Source organism: Aethalodelphis obliquidens, unplaced genomic scaffold (assembly GCF_003676395.1).
Source record: "Aethalodelphis obliquidens isolate GAN/ISIS:26980383/991018 unplaced genomic scaffold, ASM367639v1 scaffold40, whole genome shotgun sequence".
In the NCBI taxonomy this organism is placed as follows: Eukaryota; Metazoa; Chordata; class Mammalia; order Artiodactyla; family Delphinidae; genus Aethalodelphis; species Aethalodelphis obliquidens.
In genome coordinates this window covers 2,601,960-2,619,299 of record NW_020837984.1, presented here as the reverse complement: position 1 = coordinate 2,619,299, position 17,340 = coordinate 2,601,960, and the positions used below count along the sequence as shown (strand labels likewise).

At 41.8% G+C, this 17,340-nt stretch overlaps 1 protein-coding gene across 6 annotated transcripts in view; it reads right to left on the bottom strand.

Annotated features, from left to right (window-relative positions):
- Window positions 1-17,340, bottom strand: part of CCDC85A (coiled-coil domain containing 85A) — a 204,363-nt gene that overhangs the window by 73,831 nt on the left and 113,192 nt on the right. The gene's annotated exons all lie outside the window — the stretch shown is intronic.

Here is a 17,340-nt window from a genome sequence, read left to right as displayed (position 1 = left end):
CTCAACAATCAGTTGCATCAGTGAACATGGCCATGACATTTCAACCAAGGTATGTCCCTGTCTCCCCTGAGACTATAAGTATGTAGGTTAAACAGTAGTTGGAACCGGAGACAGCAAATGACTCCAGCCCTGCCACAGTTGGATGGGACCAGGAATATGCCATTTCTTTAAGCCTCTTGTTCTTCATATGTTATACGGGGTAAACTGAGGTTCTTGGTGCGAACAGTATGACTCCTCCAGGGCCTTGTACAAATATACAAGGAGGAAAAAACCCACCCTTTTTCTCTATCAGGCAAAGTGTACATTATATTATAAAAACTCAAGAAGCAACCCTAATGTCTAGACGTGGAGCTAGACTTACATTCAGCCAACCGTGCTGTGATGAAGCCAACCTCAATCCCCACTGCCAAAACCCCAGGTCTTCTCGGAAGCATTCAGCTTTCCAGTTAACATCCTTTCCTGCCTTCAGCTAACACAATAGTCAAAGTCAGTGACAACTTTCCCAAGGGGACACATGATGGCTTATTTGTTCAAACCCTTCCTAAAGCTACTTAACAAATGTTGACAGTCAAAACATGAACCAATAACACGTAGGCTCATTTCCCCAGTTCAAACTGCCCCAAAGTTTCTTTTTTTTTCTTCCTAACATCCTTATTGGAGGATAAATGCTTTACAATGGTGTGTTAGTTTCTGCTGTATAACAAAGTGAATCAGCTCTACGTATACATATATCCTCATACCCCCTCCCTCTTGCGTCTCCCTCCCACCCTCCCTATCCCACCCCTCTAGGTGGTCACAAAGCATCGAGCTGATCTCCCTGTGCTATGCGGCTGCTTCCCACTAGCTATCGATTTTACATGTGGTAGTGTATATATGTCCATGCCACTCTCTTACTTCGTCCCAGCTTACCCCTCCCCCTCCCCATGTCAAGTCCATTCCCCATGTCTGCATCTTTATTCCTGTCCTGCCCCTAGGTTCTTGAGAACCTTTTTTTTTTTAGATTCCATATATATGCATTAGCATACGGTATTCATTTTTCTCTTTCTGACTTACTTCACTCTGTACGACAGACTCTAGGTCCATCCACCTCAGATGATTATCCACCTACAGATAACTCAATTTCGTTTCTTTTTATGGCTGAGTAATATTCCATTGTATATATGTACCACATCTTCTTTATCCATTCATCTGTCGATGGACACTTAAGTTGCTTCCATGTCCTGGCTACTATAAATAGAGCTGCAGTGAACATTGTGGTACATGACTCTTCTTGAATTATGGCTTTCTCAGGGTATATGCCCAGTAGTGGGATTGCTGGGTTGTATGGTAGTTCTATTTTTAGTTTTTTAAGGAACCTCCATACTGTTCTCCATAGTGGCTGTATCAATTTACATTCAAAGTTTATTTTCAAAATCACTTTTATTATTAACCAAATGTTACATACAATCTTGTCACCTCTCCCATCAGCATCACCATTACATTCTGAGCAATATTTTATACAGTGCCATTAGATAAGTTAACACTATACCATAAAACATTTTAGAAACTGAGCCTGTGATACCAACTAGGGCCTGTGAAGCTTTTATGATCATTAAGCTGGAGGTCTCAATATGTTGCAAGCTGAAATTCATAAAACTTATTTACAAAACAGCTGTATTTGCATAGTTGCCTATCAGATTTAAGAGCTGGTTCTGAAGTCAAGAAAGAAATTTAATTTTAACCATTACAAGGACTCATGTCATAAGCCACGTATTTTCTTTCTTCTAAAGTCTTCAAACAAGAAATAAGATCTAAAACTTTACTCTGTAGTTACCTTCTTATGAAAAAACTTTGACACAGGGACTTCCCTGGTGGCGCAGTGGTTTTAAGAATCCACCTGCCAGTGCAGGAGACACAGGTTCGAGCCCTGGTCCGGGAAGGTCCCACATGCCGCACAGCAGCTAAGCCTGTGCGCCACAACTACTGAGCCTGAGCTCTAGAGCCCTCGAGCTACAACTACTGAAACCCGCATGCTAGAGCCCGTGCTCCACAACAAGAGAAGCCACCGCAATGAGAAGCCCACGCACCACAATGAAGAGTAGCCCCCGCTCGGCACAACTAGAGAAAGCCCGCGCGCAGCAACGAAGACCCAACACAGCTAAAAAATAAATAAATAAATAAAAATTTTAAAACAGTTTTGACACATAAATTCATATTCTACGTTCTTTTCTCTTTTTTCCCCACAGAAGGAATGCCTAGGTTTCCATCTAAGCAAAATACACAGAATTACCGTATTAATAATATTTTCAGGTTATTTTTATAGGAAGCATTCTCAAGGTCTAGTTTAGAGTCTAGAACTTTGGGATCTAGGGAAGCCACCTCTCCTTTCCACCTCCAAAAGGGAATTCTGTTTTTTAAAGGAGAAGATTCCCCTAGCTTTCCCAAAGGCACAGCCTTCTCTCTCTCCAGGCAATAGCCTGTAAGTTGCAACGCTAGGACTTCATCGACTCCAAGGCCAAAGAAACTTGCTTTGGACTGTACAGTGCACCGTGAACAGATTCAATGAGACTACGGATCTGCCAAAGGCCTGGACTCAGTGGACATCTAATAAATACCAGTTCTCTTTCCTTCCACTCACAAATAATTGCCTTTCTGGCTGAAGCCCCCTCCTTGCTTTCAGTGAATGGTAGTATCAACAGTGAATAAACCCTACATAAAACATCCACAGAAGGTATTATTAGGTTCAGTTTTCCAGTTGAGGGAAAGTGACGTTCAGGGAAATTAAGTCTCCCCAACCCTCACTAACATTCAGATAACTAGAAGATAGCAGTCAGGATCTGAACCCAGATTTTTCCGAGTCCAAAAGAAAGTTCAATCTTGTTAACTCCCATCTTAAGGGGATCTTCACAGTTGCACAGTGCCCTAAGGAAATTCCTGTTCCTGAGATGACACTGGCTGAACCCAGAATCCTTGCATGTATCAACTAATGAGCTCCCCCAACACTGTCTTCCATTTTAGTACAAAATAGTTTAGGCGGGAGCAAGGAGTTCTTCCTACAGAGGTATAGACAGCCCAAAGAGTGAGTTTCAGAACAGAAACATTCTAATGAACATCAATTAAATCTCTCTCTTGTGGAAGCAGCTCAGATGTTCTTCTTTGGTAGAATGGATGAACAAATTGTGGCACATCCAGACGATGAAATATTACTCAATGCTAAAAAGAAATGAGCTATCAAACCATGAAAAGACATGGAGGAATCTGAAATCCATATTATTAACTGAGAGCAGCCAATCTGAAAGGGCTACATACTGTATGATTCCAACTATATGACATTCTGGAAAAGGCAAAACACTGGAGACAGTAAAGAGATCAGTGGTTGCCAGGAGAGGGGTGGGGGGATGAATAGGCAGAGCACAGAGGATTTTTAGGGCGGTGAAAGTAACCTACGTGATATTAAAATGATGGATATCTGCTATTACACTTTTGTCCAAACCCACAGAATGTACAACACGAAGGATGGACCCCGAGGTAAACTATGGACTTTGGGTGATTATGATGTAACAATGTAGGTTCATCAGTTGTAACCAATGTTCCCCTTTGATGAGAGATGTTGATAGTGTGGAAGGCTATGCATGTGTGGGGCAGGGGGTAGATGGGAAAACTCTGTACCTTTCTCTCAATTTTGTTGTTAAGTCTAAAACTTCTCCAAAATATAAAGTCTTTGGGGGAAAAAATGTCTCATTTGAAAAAATGTCTGAAAATGGTGAACTACACGGGCTTCTCATGATTAGCTTGAGGAAGTGTCGAGATTTGCCCACAATGGTTTGGGCTGCTGTCAAACCACCAGGTCATGTCCTTAAACGTCTAGTCATGCTATGAGAGTAAAAACAGGACGCTCTCGGAGTGAATGAACTTCAGAATGGGAGTGACTCACGTAAAATGTGCTTCCTGAAGACATTCAAGTATTTGCTACTGACAATGACGTCATGAGGGCTGTGTTAAGAAAGGCCTCTCTTCCCTGCATTGTTACTCACACGAAGCTTACCTCAACTGTCAATTGCCGCTGCTCAAAGCACTCAAGAAGTCAATCCTATATATGAGTCATAGCCACCTCTCTGTACATAACAGATGTATCTGGAAAAGATGTTTTTTGCTCTGAGTAAATCAAAGTTTCTTTATGTCAAATCATTTTATATCAGGTTTGCTTTAGTCAAAGGTATTACATCTTCTGCAGCAAAGCCGGAAGCAGGCAGGAACATCTTGACATTAGAACTACAAAACAACCATTACCGGCTATTCTATCAACTTCGCTTCACTGCAGGCCAGTGCTGGGATGCACTTGGGCTGTGCGTGCGTCCTGCTCTTTCCACTTGAGCCATCACTGGATCCACCATCTTGCTTGCTACGTAAAACAGCCCAGATACGGACAAGGCGTGGGCCCTGAAGCCACATAGACATTTGTTCTAATCGTGGTGCTGCCAATTATTAGGTACACTACTTTTAATCTCCCCGACTCTCAGTTTCCTCACCTGTAAGATGAAGGTAACAATATTTTGTAGAACTGCTGTAAGCATAAGAAATAACTGGTACAAAATAATCAACGATAGGCTAAGTATTATTACTTTTACGTGCATACATCAACAAAGAGCAAACCCGAAGTCTCCACGCATCAGTGTCACTCAACAGAAGAAAAAGGGCCATTTATTCAACAGATGTTGGTTCATGAAGTTTCTAGACTACCTCTTATCATTGGGCAAGGCACCAGGGTCACTCCTACGAATGAGTGAGGCCTGCATGGAGCCTGACTCCACTGAAAAGCTGATCTGATTACACTGGACTTAAACCCAGCTTTTTTAAAGCACAGATGATAATTTCTGTGTTATGGAATTAATATATTTCATCACGGTGAATTTCGTTATTTACTACTTTTCTTGTTTTGCATACTGAAAAGCAGGCAATCCCTTTAACTGGTAAGACTACAACATGCAAGGAAGTGAAGAAAAATGAGTTTAAAAACATTTATAATAAACTACTCAAAAAGACTCCAATTTCAACTATTGAAGGCACAGGAAGTAAATTATGAAGATGACCCCCTTAGATTTCTTTGGTTTGGGCTGAAGTTCTAGAAATTCTTTAAATGTTTAACCTTATCTCCAGCTTAAAAATCTAAATTATTAAGAAAGTCACATAAATTTTGAATCTAGCAAAACCACTCATTCTGAATTTTCAATCAATCAACCTGAATTAGGCAAAATGCCTTTCTAAGATAACAACAGCTAGGAAAGAGAAAAATGTAACCCACTTTGGATGATAATCACATTGAGTCTGGTAGTATGTTACTAGATCATCTTGTCTGGAAGGACAGGTGCTGCATCTTGCTCACTGCTATAACTCAGCAGCCAGCCCGGCCCTGGCACATAGCAGGTGTTCAATAAATATCTATTGCCTAACCAAGTGTCAAACATGCTCACTTGAAATTTTATTACAGATGGCAGCTCTCCAGCTAGAAACAGTATGGACTATGCCATGGACTGAATGTCCTCAAATCCCTAGGGTGAAGCCCTCATCGGCCCCGCATGTGATGGTATTTGGAGGTGGAGCTTTTGAAAGGTAATTAGGTCGTGAGGGTGGAGCCCTCATGAATGGGAGTAGTGCCCTTAAATGAAAAACACGAGAGATGATCTCTCTTCTCTCTCTAGCATGTGTGGATACAACAACCAGAAAGAGGACTCTCACCAGAATCCTATCATGCTGGCACACTGATCTTAGACTTCCAGTCTCTAGAACTGTGAGAAATAAAATTCTATTGTTAAGCTACTTAGTCTGTGATATTTTTGTTATAGCAGCCCAAGCTACGACAGGGGGTTACTACACGCAATAAACACAGTAATTAAAACATTTCTAAGTCATTATTTTCACTAACTTAAACTCACACCACCACAATTTCTCTGACCTTATTAAATTAGACATATGATTGTGTAAGTGGTCATGCAATGAGTTAAAATTTGAATATTTCTATAAAACATTTTCATTCCAACTCAAAAGTTGCCATTAAGAGAGACAAGTTTTCCTGTGCTTCAGTGTCACAGAACTTATAGAAGGAGAGGCCATGACCATCCTGTTCATAACCATATCATTTAGCACAGACTGGCACATAAGAATTTAATACAATTTTTGTGAAGAAAGTGAAAGAAGAAAAAAAGAGCATGAGAAAGGAGGGAATCTCTTCTTGGAACAAGTTTATAGTTCGACTGAAAAGAAATGTGTCAATCTTCAAATTGTCATTTTTGGTACCTAATGTCTTTATCTTGGAAACAGGGTTACTTGATTATTAAATCAGCAATGCTGATTAGAGAACAAGAAGCACTCTACACAGAATTAAATTCAGTAATTAATCAAAGCCAATGTGCCCACTTGTAAATATCAATATTGAATTTTAAGCATATAAACCAGCCAATCAATTAAAACTGAGACCATGACTTTAATCAGTGAATGCTGAGATGCAATTTGCTGAATTCTGCAAGTAATGAAACTTAAGTCATTGTTGAAACCTGTTAAAAGGTAAACTAAGGCACATCAAAATTGTGAAAAGTAGGGGCTTCCCTGGTGGCGCAGTGTCCGCCTGCCGATGCAGGGGACACAGGTTCGTGCCCCAGTCCGGAAAGATCCCACATGCCGCGGAGCGGCTAGGCCCGTGAGCCATGGCCGCTGAGCCTGCACGTCCGGAGCCTGTGCTCCACAACGGGAGAGGCCACAACAGTGAGAGGCCTGCGTACCGCAAAAAAAAAAAAAAAAAAATTGTGAAAAGTCTATGAGCAAACATGTACTGGCATTGAGCAGTACCAAACCAAAAGTGGTTGGAGTACCTCCACCTAGAGGAGCTAGGGGCAATGTTTTCATTGTGAAAATGTGCAAGCAAAGAATTTATAGCCTTGCCTCGGGATCCACAGGAATACTGTGGACTGGTTCCAGGACCCCTGCAGATACCAATATCCATGCATGCTCACGTCTCTTATATAAAATGATGTAGTATTTGCATATAACCTACGCACATCCTCCCACATACTTTAAATCACCTCTAGATTATTTGTGATACCTAATACAATGTAAATGCCATGTAAATAGTTGCAAAAAAATTCAAGCTTTGCTTTTTGGAACTTTCTGGAATTTTTTAAAACTTATTTATTTATTTATATTTTTGGCTGTGTTGGGTCTTCGTTTCTGTGCGAGGGCTTTCTCTAGTTGCGGCGAGCAGGGACCACTCTTCATTGCGGTGCGTGGGCCTCTCACTGTGGCAGCCTCTCGTTGTGGAGCACAAGCTCCAAACGCACAGGCTCAGTAGTTGTGGCTCACAGGCCTAGTTGCTACGCGGCATGTGGGATCTTCCCAGACCAGGGCTCGAACCCGTGTCCCCTGCATTGGCAGGCAGATTCTCAACCACTGCGCCACCAGGGAAGCCCCTTTCTGGAATTTTTAAAACATTTTCTATCATAGTTGGTTGAATCTGAGGATGCAAAACCCACAGATAGGAAGGACCAACTGTACTTGACTGCTTATAGCATTAAGTGGTTGCCTTATTTGAAAAAGTCTTGTTGGCTGTTTGTGATTGGGTGTCCTTAAGTTTCACTTTCTTGGATTCAAGTGTATTGACTCTGGCTTAAGTTTTGGTTTGCTCACCTAGGTGACCTGTGTCTAATGACCTCCTTACTGAAATACTTTAACAACCCTGATCTTACTGCCTTTGAGGCAGATACACAAATTACAGAATTTCTCGGTGTTGTTATCTACTGGTTGTGCCCTTGCCTTTTGAATAAATCTGGAAGTAGAGGTTGTGTAGTACAAAGAGAACTCCCACAACTGCAAACACAGAGCAGTATGTTTTAATGTTTAAAAGCACAGGAACTAGATATTGTCCAAGTTCAAGTCCCAATTCCACTACTTACCAGCTGTGTGACCTAGGGCAGGTTACTTGACATCTCTGTGCTTCAATAACTTGGGGGATAATAATAATACCTACCTCACATACTACTTATTGGAAGATCAAGTTAACACCTGTGAAACGCTTAAAACAGTATCTGCTAAACTGTCAGCTGTTCAGTAAATGTTAGCTATTACTAATAAATGTATGTATTCGCCCTCCATTCCTTAAAGTGACAATGTGTCAGTAGCATTATATTCTAAATATATCCATACTCTTTTTAAAAATTTTCCTAATAATCCTGAAGATAATCTTCCATGGATTATTAAAATATTTAAAATTTTTTAAACATTTAAAAATAAACTTTCTAAAGGAAGTTTACTAAAGTCAGACATTTTCTTTAAAATATCTGAGACACGTTTCTAACTCCCAGATTCCCCCCTGAATAAAACTGAGAGTGAGCATGTGGTGAATCTTATTTTTTGGTACATTTGCTATTTCAACATTTCTGAGTTTCACGTTCATCACAATATTATTGCGGGTGGCCCAACAGTTCTTCCCATAATTTGAATTTCCTATTCTGCCACCAGCACAGATGCAAATGAAGTCAAAGAGTGTGTTATTTCACTTCATAATTAAGTCTACTTGGCCCGGTGAACTCTAGTATAAATGCACCAGTCCTAGAGGAAATTATCATTGCCACTGCACAAAAGTCAAACTTGCATGCATATCGTCTTCCTCAGAATTAAAATTCTACTCAGAACCCATCTTCAGTGCCATTGTTTAGTGTGAGCATGACAGTGTTTCAAAAACGTTATTTATTTGAAATGTCAGTTCTGTGAATTTCCCCTTAAGTCCAGAAAGCCCAAATAAGAGGTGCTATCGTCAGTAAAAACTACAAAATCCAAGGTGCACTTTATTGTCAGTGGCACTGGTCATGAAATGGGGTGGGATTTCAGATAACGTGTCATATTTCCCAACAAGAATGCACTTACAACAGCCCGGTTCATAGCAATGCAAGGAACCATCACAATTGCTACCTAATTGAAGTAACTTATGTAATTGCTGCTTTCATTTGATGAAAATAAGTAGAACAAAGAGATCTAACATCCACTCTTTCCTCTGTTTGTTCTGACCTTTACCTCTTTCACAGCTCCTCCTGGCTTTCCTTGGTATGATGAACCCCCTCAATTCTTAGGGTCAGTTCCCAAAAATGCCCTTGCAGACTATTAGCTTCCAAGCAACCTTCACAGGAGATAGATTGGCCAACATATTACTTGTCCATTAATGATGCCAGAATGTAACAGTCTAAACCATACGTTATACTTATCAAATAATTGCTCTTTGCATTCACCGAAGACAGTTCAAAACTCTTATGGATATAGTCATTTTCTTCCTGCAATCAGTCAATCAGAAAAACAAACAAACAAACAAAAACACCTGGTAGTTTTTCATCTGCACCATAAACACAGCAACCATTCAGAGAGGAAAAATAATGATCCAGCTCCCATAAAGGCAAACTCCTCTTCTTCCCAAGTTTTTTGCTCATAGTAATTACCAGCTTTAGAATGCCTTCACTGGTTGCTGCCTTTCAAGAAAACCTACTTATTCTTCCAGATCCAGGGTTCAAATCAAGTTCTTTCCTACTCATGATACTCCTTGCTGATCTTCATCCAGTTCTTTATGCAACAAATACGGATTAAGCACTTACTCTGTGCCAGCTCTCCGGCCAAGGACTGAGGGCCCAGCAGAGAGGAGAATAACAGTTGATGCCCTCTGGGTTCCTAAAGTCCAGTATTATGTCTTTTGAACTATTTTAGTTTGAACCATAAAAGCACGCCCATTCTTTCATTTAAACATTGCATAATGCTTACTTACTACGTGCATGGGGGCCGTAAAGTATAGAGAGGACATAACTGTAGGCCTTAAGCAGCTTACTCTTGAGTCCAGCACAGGGGACAGACAGACAAGTAAAAAGTTGCACTGCAACGGGATAGGTTTGTGAAAGACTGGTATAAGGGGATATGAAAACACGGAGAAGGATTATTTTTGGGTTGAGGAGGAAGCTGGAGGTGCTTTCAGAGTGGTAGCACACAAAGGGCAAGAATGTTGTATCCTAATGCAAGAACAATGCAGAGAGACACAGGGGGCAAAAGCACTGCCAGGGAACTGGCAGAGAGGCCAGGAAAGTGGGCAGAGGCCAGGGGATGAAGAACCTCTGCCTGTCTTCACCATGCCCTTTGGCCAGGCCATTGGAGAGCCACTGGAAAGTGATAAATAGAAGAAGACTAGACCAGATTTGTATAACAGGAGGATAGGAATACAACAAGTTAAGAAACTAGTACGGCTTAAGAGGACAGTATAATTCTATAAGTAGGTAATGGGGTAGAAGGGAAAATTTAAAAATATTCAGAAAACTAATGGAAATTAGGACACAGTCCATATTATGAAGGGTGAAGGAGGAAGGTAGTGGATGAGAGAGACACCTATGCTCCTTGATAGTGGGTGCTGTTTCAAATTTCTTTTTGTATCATGGTGTTCACCCACTACACAGCACATAGGAGAGAGCTTCAATAAAATTTAGCCGTTTGATCATTTAAGAAAACAAACCAGCAAAACATTTATTTTAATGGGTCAAAGTCCAGATTAAAACAAAAGAAGAACTAAGATATGGTGAAATTAAAATAATGAGGAAAAGTCATGTCTACTGATAAGATATTGAATAGTAACATCACTTCCAAATGGCTGAAATTTTATTTTAAATGGGAAAGAAATTATTCCCTGGGAAGTTTAAACCTCATCCTTTATCTTCAGCCCTACAACATACATTCAAAAATGTTATGGTAGGCTTCGGGGGACCTGTGATCTACAATCCTACATAAGCCCCAAAATGCCTTGTATGTGGAAGTGACTAAATTAAAAAATGAAGGATTCTGTGAAACTTCAATGATCAGAAGTATATTCAATCAGAAATCTCTAAACCCACCGAACAGCATCCAATTTGCAACTACCAGCATGTCCTATGAGTGAGATACTATAATCAGCATCTCAGAAGACAGTACACTACAGAGTCGCACAAGAGGAATGATGGCCATCCAGTACTCACATCAGCAACATTTTATCCCAGCCTGGAGAGCCCCAAGGAAACTTTGTTTTTCTTTTCTTTCCATCCTCCCTGTGCAATCTTACTCAAGTACTTACCAGTTCTGGGCCTTGGTTTCTTTATCTCTAAAATAGCCATAGAAATAGTTCTTACGTTAAGATAAGGATGAAATAAGTCAATATGTATCAAGTGTTTTGAAAAAGAATATGTGTCCAGTATTTCCTATTATGTTTTCTTTTAAATGATAAACCTAATCCTATGACAAAAGTCCAAAGAATGTTAATAAGTCTCTGAATTTTGTAAGAAATCTGTGACTGGAAAACAATGATTTCCAGCAGGCTATAGGTTTTACACTTGTGTCAAGGAGAGAATATCCCTAGAGTTCCAGAAACGAAATCAGCCGGTCCATTCAAAGGAGGCATGGCAAGTGGAGACGAAAGGCACTGGCCTGGCTCCTCCCTCAGCTCTGCAAGCCACAGAGCGCAAATCTTAGCTTCTCCCCCACTCAGGTTCTCAGCTTAAAGGGACTAACAAAGCCTGTCGATTTCATGTGCCTCACAGGGTTCATATGAGCATCAAATGAAGGAAAAAGAGGGAAATGTAATTTACTAAGACCCCTATTCTCAATTCTTATACTAGGCTGGCTGCAGAGAAGGGAACAAAAGGCTTAGAAGAGCTGTATACTAATAAACACGGCACACACGCTCACAGTGAGTATGACGGATATATTTGTAAAAATGAGCTTTACGTTGAAATTATGATGTTAGTCTAAGATTAGGTTCATGGCAGATAACAGTGGAAACAAAGTTATCTCTGTATTGGGAAGATGTTATCTGAACACATTCATCTCTGTCCAGATCTTTTTGTCTTAAGCAAATAGCTCAAAACCAAATGCTCTTCTCCCCAATAGTGTTCCTTCTGTAATTATGTGGTTAGTTTTTCTGGTCCAAAATTCTGGAGGCCATGCCTATTTCACTTTCCGACAGGGGAGAAGCAGGAAGGAAACTTATGGGAGTCAAAGCATGGCATGTTCCTCTCAGTGGTTTTACAGCCCAGTCTCATTCCTGCCTCTCAATGCCCCATCCCAGTATCTTCTACTGCCCCTAGGGTAAACGAAGCCTTCACTCTGATGGTGCAGGTCTATTACCTTCTTTTAAACTCTACCTTTTGCTTAAGCCATTCTTTGTACATAAAATGTCTATCTCTTGTCTCAGAACCTAAAAAACATTTCAGATTCCACATTGTCTATAAAGTTTTTCCCAACACCTCAAACACCATCTCCAATGACCTTTCCCTTTCTTACTTGCTATTCACTTCGTGTTAATCACACATGGTCCAAAAAAATCACTCATCCTGATATCCCCTATGTGTCAGAATCATGGGAGGTGGGGTGCACTTGTTTAGAGATGCCCAGACTCTGGCCTCAATAAATTCTGATTGGGAAAGTAGGGCCAAAGAAACTATATTTTAATGGCACTCCAGGTGATTCTGTCTCTGGTGGTAGGAAGGCCACACTCAGAGAGTGTCCTGCCACAAATTCATCCCATGACAGAACTCTGCACACTCATGGGTGTACACACACTCACAAATACACACATTTATCAACCACTGAGTAATTTCATTTGCCTCACAAATACTTTGTACGACATGTTATTATTTCAGTAAAAACATCCAAAGTCTAGAGGTTGACTTTTACAATTTCTGCTGCAAAAACTTACTTTATGTGGCTTGGACTGATTAAAAAAGAGGGAGTTGAATATTACTCTTTCCATTCACTGTTGCTTATGAAGTAAAACCAGGGTTTCAAAACCTGTATTACTTAGATGATAATCTAGACTAAACTTCACAGTGTGTGTTTATAGAAAAAACTTAATGTGATTAAATGTGACTCAAAACATGGACTTGTAGTGCAAGATTAACTGACCTTCCAGGGCAAAGGTCACAAATGCAGTCACACACAGAGAAAACACCATCCCCAGATGGGAGATGACAAGAGTGGGCCAGCCCGTGCACACGGATTGGAGTGCCCAATACTGTCACCTGTTTCTGTCATATCAGGTTATATGTAAGTACTCTGGAACGCTTCCTCAAATCATCTGGAAAAACAGAAAGAGTATAAATTCACTGAGTTTACAAACCGAAATGCAGTCCACCCTTGAAAAGCAGGCAGTGGTGTGCTAGAGCAACCTGTGTTCTCTGCGTCTACAGTTCTCTGCCACTCAACTAGAACACCTTGATCGGGCTCTAGCAAGCTCCCCTTCCCCCAGCCAGGCTCAGCCTGTCCTGAGATGACTAAAGCTGCCCTTACAGTAGAGGGTGCTGCTGACATCCAAGTCAGCTCACTAGCAGATCCAGCGTTCTATTACACTTGCCGATAGACTACCTCTGAGTCTACTTTCAACATCAAGAAACAGTTTTTTCCATGTTTACCTATTCAACAAATATTTAGAACCTTCTTTGTATAATATATGGTATTTACCTTCAAGTGTCTCAGGATCTAGACACTAAAGTCAAACTCCACCCATCTCTTCCCCATAGAAGAACCATGTCCTATATATATATATATATTTTTGTGGTACACAGGCCTCTCACTGTTGTGGCCTCTCCCGCTGCGGAGCACAGGCTCCAGACGCGCAGGCTCCGTGGCATGTGGGATCTTCCCGGACCGGGGCACGAACCCGTGTCCCCTGAATCGGCAGGCGGACTCTCAACCACTGCGCCACCAGGGAAGCCCCCATGTCCTATCTTAATCCTGTAATATCTTATGTTGTGTCTTGATAACTTGTCCAGCAGCCCGTTCCTTTAGGTCTGGGAGCCATGGAATCCTTTCTGTGAACCTCAGTCACCTTGGAGGGGCCTGGTCTGCCCGGATCTGTGTGTACTGTCTCGGAATGCTGGCTGCTCCTAGGGTCACCAGTAGGATACACCTTTATGTCACCCAGGTGCCTCTTACCTGCCACCACTCTTTTCAGACACTACCGTCCTTTCTTCCCCAGAATAGGGCCTATAGAACGTGCCAAAGGTCAAGTCTCCTGGCCAGCTGCTCACCTCTTCCGGTTTCTCCCAACCTGGTCAAGTTCAGTCTTCTATTTCCCATTATGCCCTTTGAGTCACTGCACCTGGGACCACTAAAATGTGTCCTCCTTGTACTTGTATTTGAAATGAATCACTGTAGACCTTTAGTTAGTAAAAATCCACTCCCCAGCCCCATGTCAAACACGTTAATTCGGCTGTAAAAAGCAATGGGGTGGGGCAGGGAAGCATCTGTTGATTTCATGAAGACAACAGCAGGCATTCGCAGCTAGTGTTCCTTCAGGGAGCTAATTTACTCTGTCTTTTTGCTTATAATGATCTGTTCCTCACCCTGCCCAGTTTCTTGATTCAGGATACTGTCCTTTCTAATCCACAGCAGCTGGAATCTCCTCTTCCGAGTCAGACAGACTGTAACTGACCAACCTCCATTCCCAGCATTTTCTTTCTCATGTTCATGCGTCTCATCCAACGACCAGCCAACTTGCCAGGATTATTTGTTTCCAGTGGCAAAGCTAGGAAACAAAAGACGTCTGGGCTCCAGAACAGAGTACAGCCTCAGGATCCCAAACAGAGATTATGAATTTTAAATTCTCTATTGCAGCACAGACGCACCCAGGCAAGAACATTAGAAAAGACTAATCAAGGAAGAAATCAGCAGGGGGCATCCGTGCAGTGGATCGCTGACAGCACTCTAAGCTCAGCACAGCCAAGGCTAATAGCCTCCTTATATCCTCTCCACCCATTAAAGATGCCCTGAAAGCAAGCTACCCAAGAATACTGCTGCAGTTATCACAGTTACCAAATTGGCAGGCCATCTTCTCTAAGTGCACAAGGCCAAGAGCTGACGATTTCCTGTGCACCCTTCACTCTTCCAGATGGAGTGCAGTTATAAGCGGAGTAAGAGCAGAGGTACAAGCGATAAATAATGCATGAGAACTACAGGTGCACAAAGCTTTATTCAGACCTGCCAGGCTAATGCACGCCTAAGCCTGGCATTTGCTACAATGTGACTGGATTTGCTACTCTGTGTGTCGGAAATGGTAATGAGAATGGCAGAGTTGAGGAAGGATCTGTACCTTTGATCTGGTCCTTAGCCTCTCTCCAGCTGGTCTGTCCACTCTGCATTGCAATCCCTTCCCAGGTCTCTCCCCTCCAGACCTTTGCAATTTGCCTAGCTGATAAAATCACATCATTTCAAGGCCCATGAAAGTAAACAGAACTGATGTGTGTGTTTAAATACACTTTATTAATAAGACCACAAATTTCTAACCTTGCAAAGCTTTATTTGCAATTAAATTAGCTGCCTCTCCTAATTTCCAGTTGTTCTCTACTCTTTAGATTGGTGATGTCACCACAAACCATTCAAGAGATTGCTTGGACTTCAGTTGTCCTAGAAAGCAGTGAAGAAAATCTGAAAATGGAAAAGGCATAGTAGGCTTAAAAGATTCCTTAGGGGCTTCCCTGATGGTGCAGTGGTTGAGAGTCAGCCTGCCGATGCAGGGGACGCGGGTTCGTGCCGCGGTCTGGGAGGATCCCACGTGCCGCGGAGCGGCTGGGCCCGTGAGCCATGGCCGCTGAGCCTGTGCGTCCGGAGCCTGTGCTCCGCAACGGGAGAGGCCACGACAGTGAGAGGCCCGTGTACCGAAAAAAAAAAAAAGATTCCTTAAACTCATCAAGTCCTCGGGGAAGGCATGATATCACATATATTAGAAAGATTTTCCTCAAACATTTCTGAGTTAAGAAATTCATTTGGGCAGAAACAGAAGTAAGGATCTAAATACTTACTGAAAGCATTAATACGTGCCTTTAACCAACTGTGGAACAAAATCACTTTTTCTCCATAATGCAGCCTATCATGCGGTTGAAATGAAGGCTCTCCTGCATTTACGTTGCTTCAAGATCTGAAATTCCATGATGCTTCCTAAGCAATGGAGGCATCTGACTGGAACTTTTTCACACACCAGAACCCTCACTTCTGCAATTACCTCTGCATCAAACTCACAGCACTGGATATCATTTCAGTCTAGCATATTCTCTCTCCTGCTGTCATTGCTCAACCAGGACTCTTCAGTCAGCTTCAAATTATCCCCAAATAGCAAAAGCTGCCATTCAGCGAGTGCACCCACAAGCAAGGAATCATCATTTTTCAACATAACATCAACCCCAGGAAGGTTCCGTGGCTATGCAAGATGGCTCTAATGCCTGAAGCATGACCTTGTACATTTCTGCAGCCTGGATGGAATGGCACAGCCCAGGAATCATAGCTAAAACCTTTCCCAGAGGTGAATATGTAGTTGAGAGCAGATCACAGGGTTTCAAGCATGGAACAGGTTGAAAGGTTTTCACAGCCTTTTTTTTTTTCCTAAACAGCCCTAAACACTGCCAATGGTTGGTGCCAAGCTCCATCTACCAAGTGCCACTCAGTTTGGCCAAATGGCTGAGGGAGAATGCAGCTACGGACCCAATTCCATGCACCAACATCCAAGGCTCCCAAATCATCTCAAGTAGCAAGCTCTGACACACATCTGAATTTAGTGAGAAACTACACCGTCTACGCTATTGGAACTGACTGTGAATAGGGCATACCCTGTCCTTGAGGACTTCACAGTTTAACACAGAAAACCTACCAATGAGGAGCCACTTTCCTTGGCCCTGCACTGGGATTCCATTTGAAATAAATTATCAGTCAGTTGATTAACTCTTGCTTGTTAAGTAGCTACATCACAAATGCCATAACTCTTGGCCCTAAAACTTGAACAACCACATATGCAGGCTTTGGAAACAGAAAAACATACATACATCACACAAAGGTCACACAATGGAAAACAGACCAGTACAAAGACTGGTGTCCAAAAAAACCTAAGAGAAGGATGTGTTTTTCTAAACACAGAGCTAGCGGAGAGGCACTGGCTCTCTGTTGTCCTGAATAAGTTTCCCCAACTCATCCATACTTCACTTAACACACTGATGAGAATCAATTTCAATGAAGCAACATGGCCCGCCTTGCTTCTCACTTCGCCTGATCATTTCAGTGCCACTGTGGGAAGCATCTGTAATGTGCTCACAAACACATTGCCCCGACTCTCAACAAATCCGTATTTCCTCAGCAAATCCCACTGAGAATGCACTCCAGGAAAAGCAGTGCTTGCAAAACATCTCATGTTCATTTTTCAGAATCCAGAATGAAGTGACTAACCCCTGATACACAATAAAAATGATTAAATGAAAACACTACTGAGCCTCTGTAATAAATATTTTATATATTAATATGTTTTCAAAAGTCTTATTTCATTTTTACAGCTTTTTG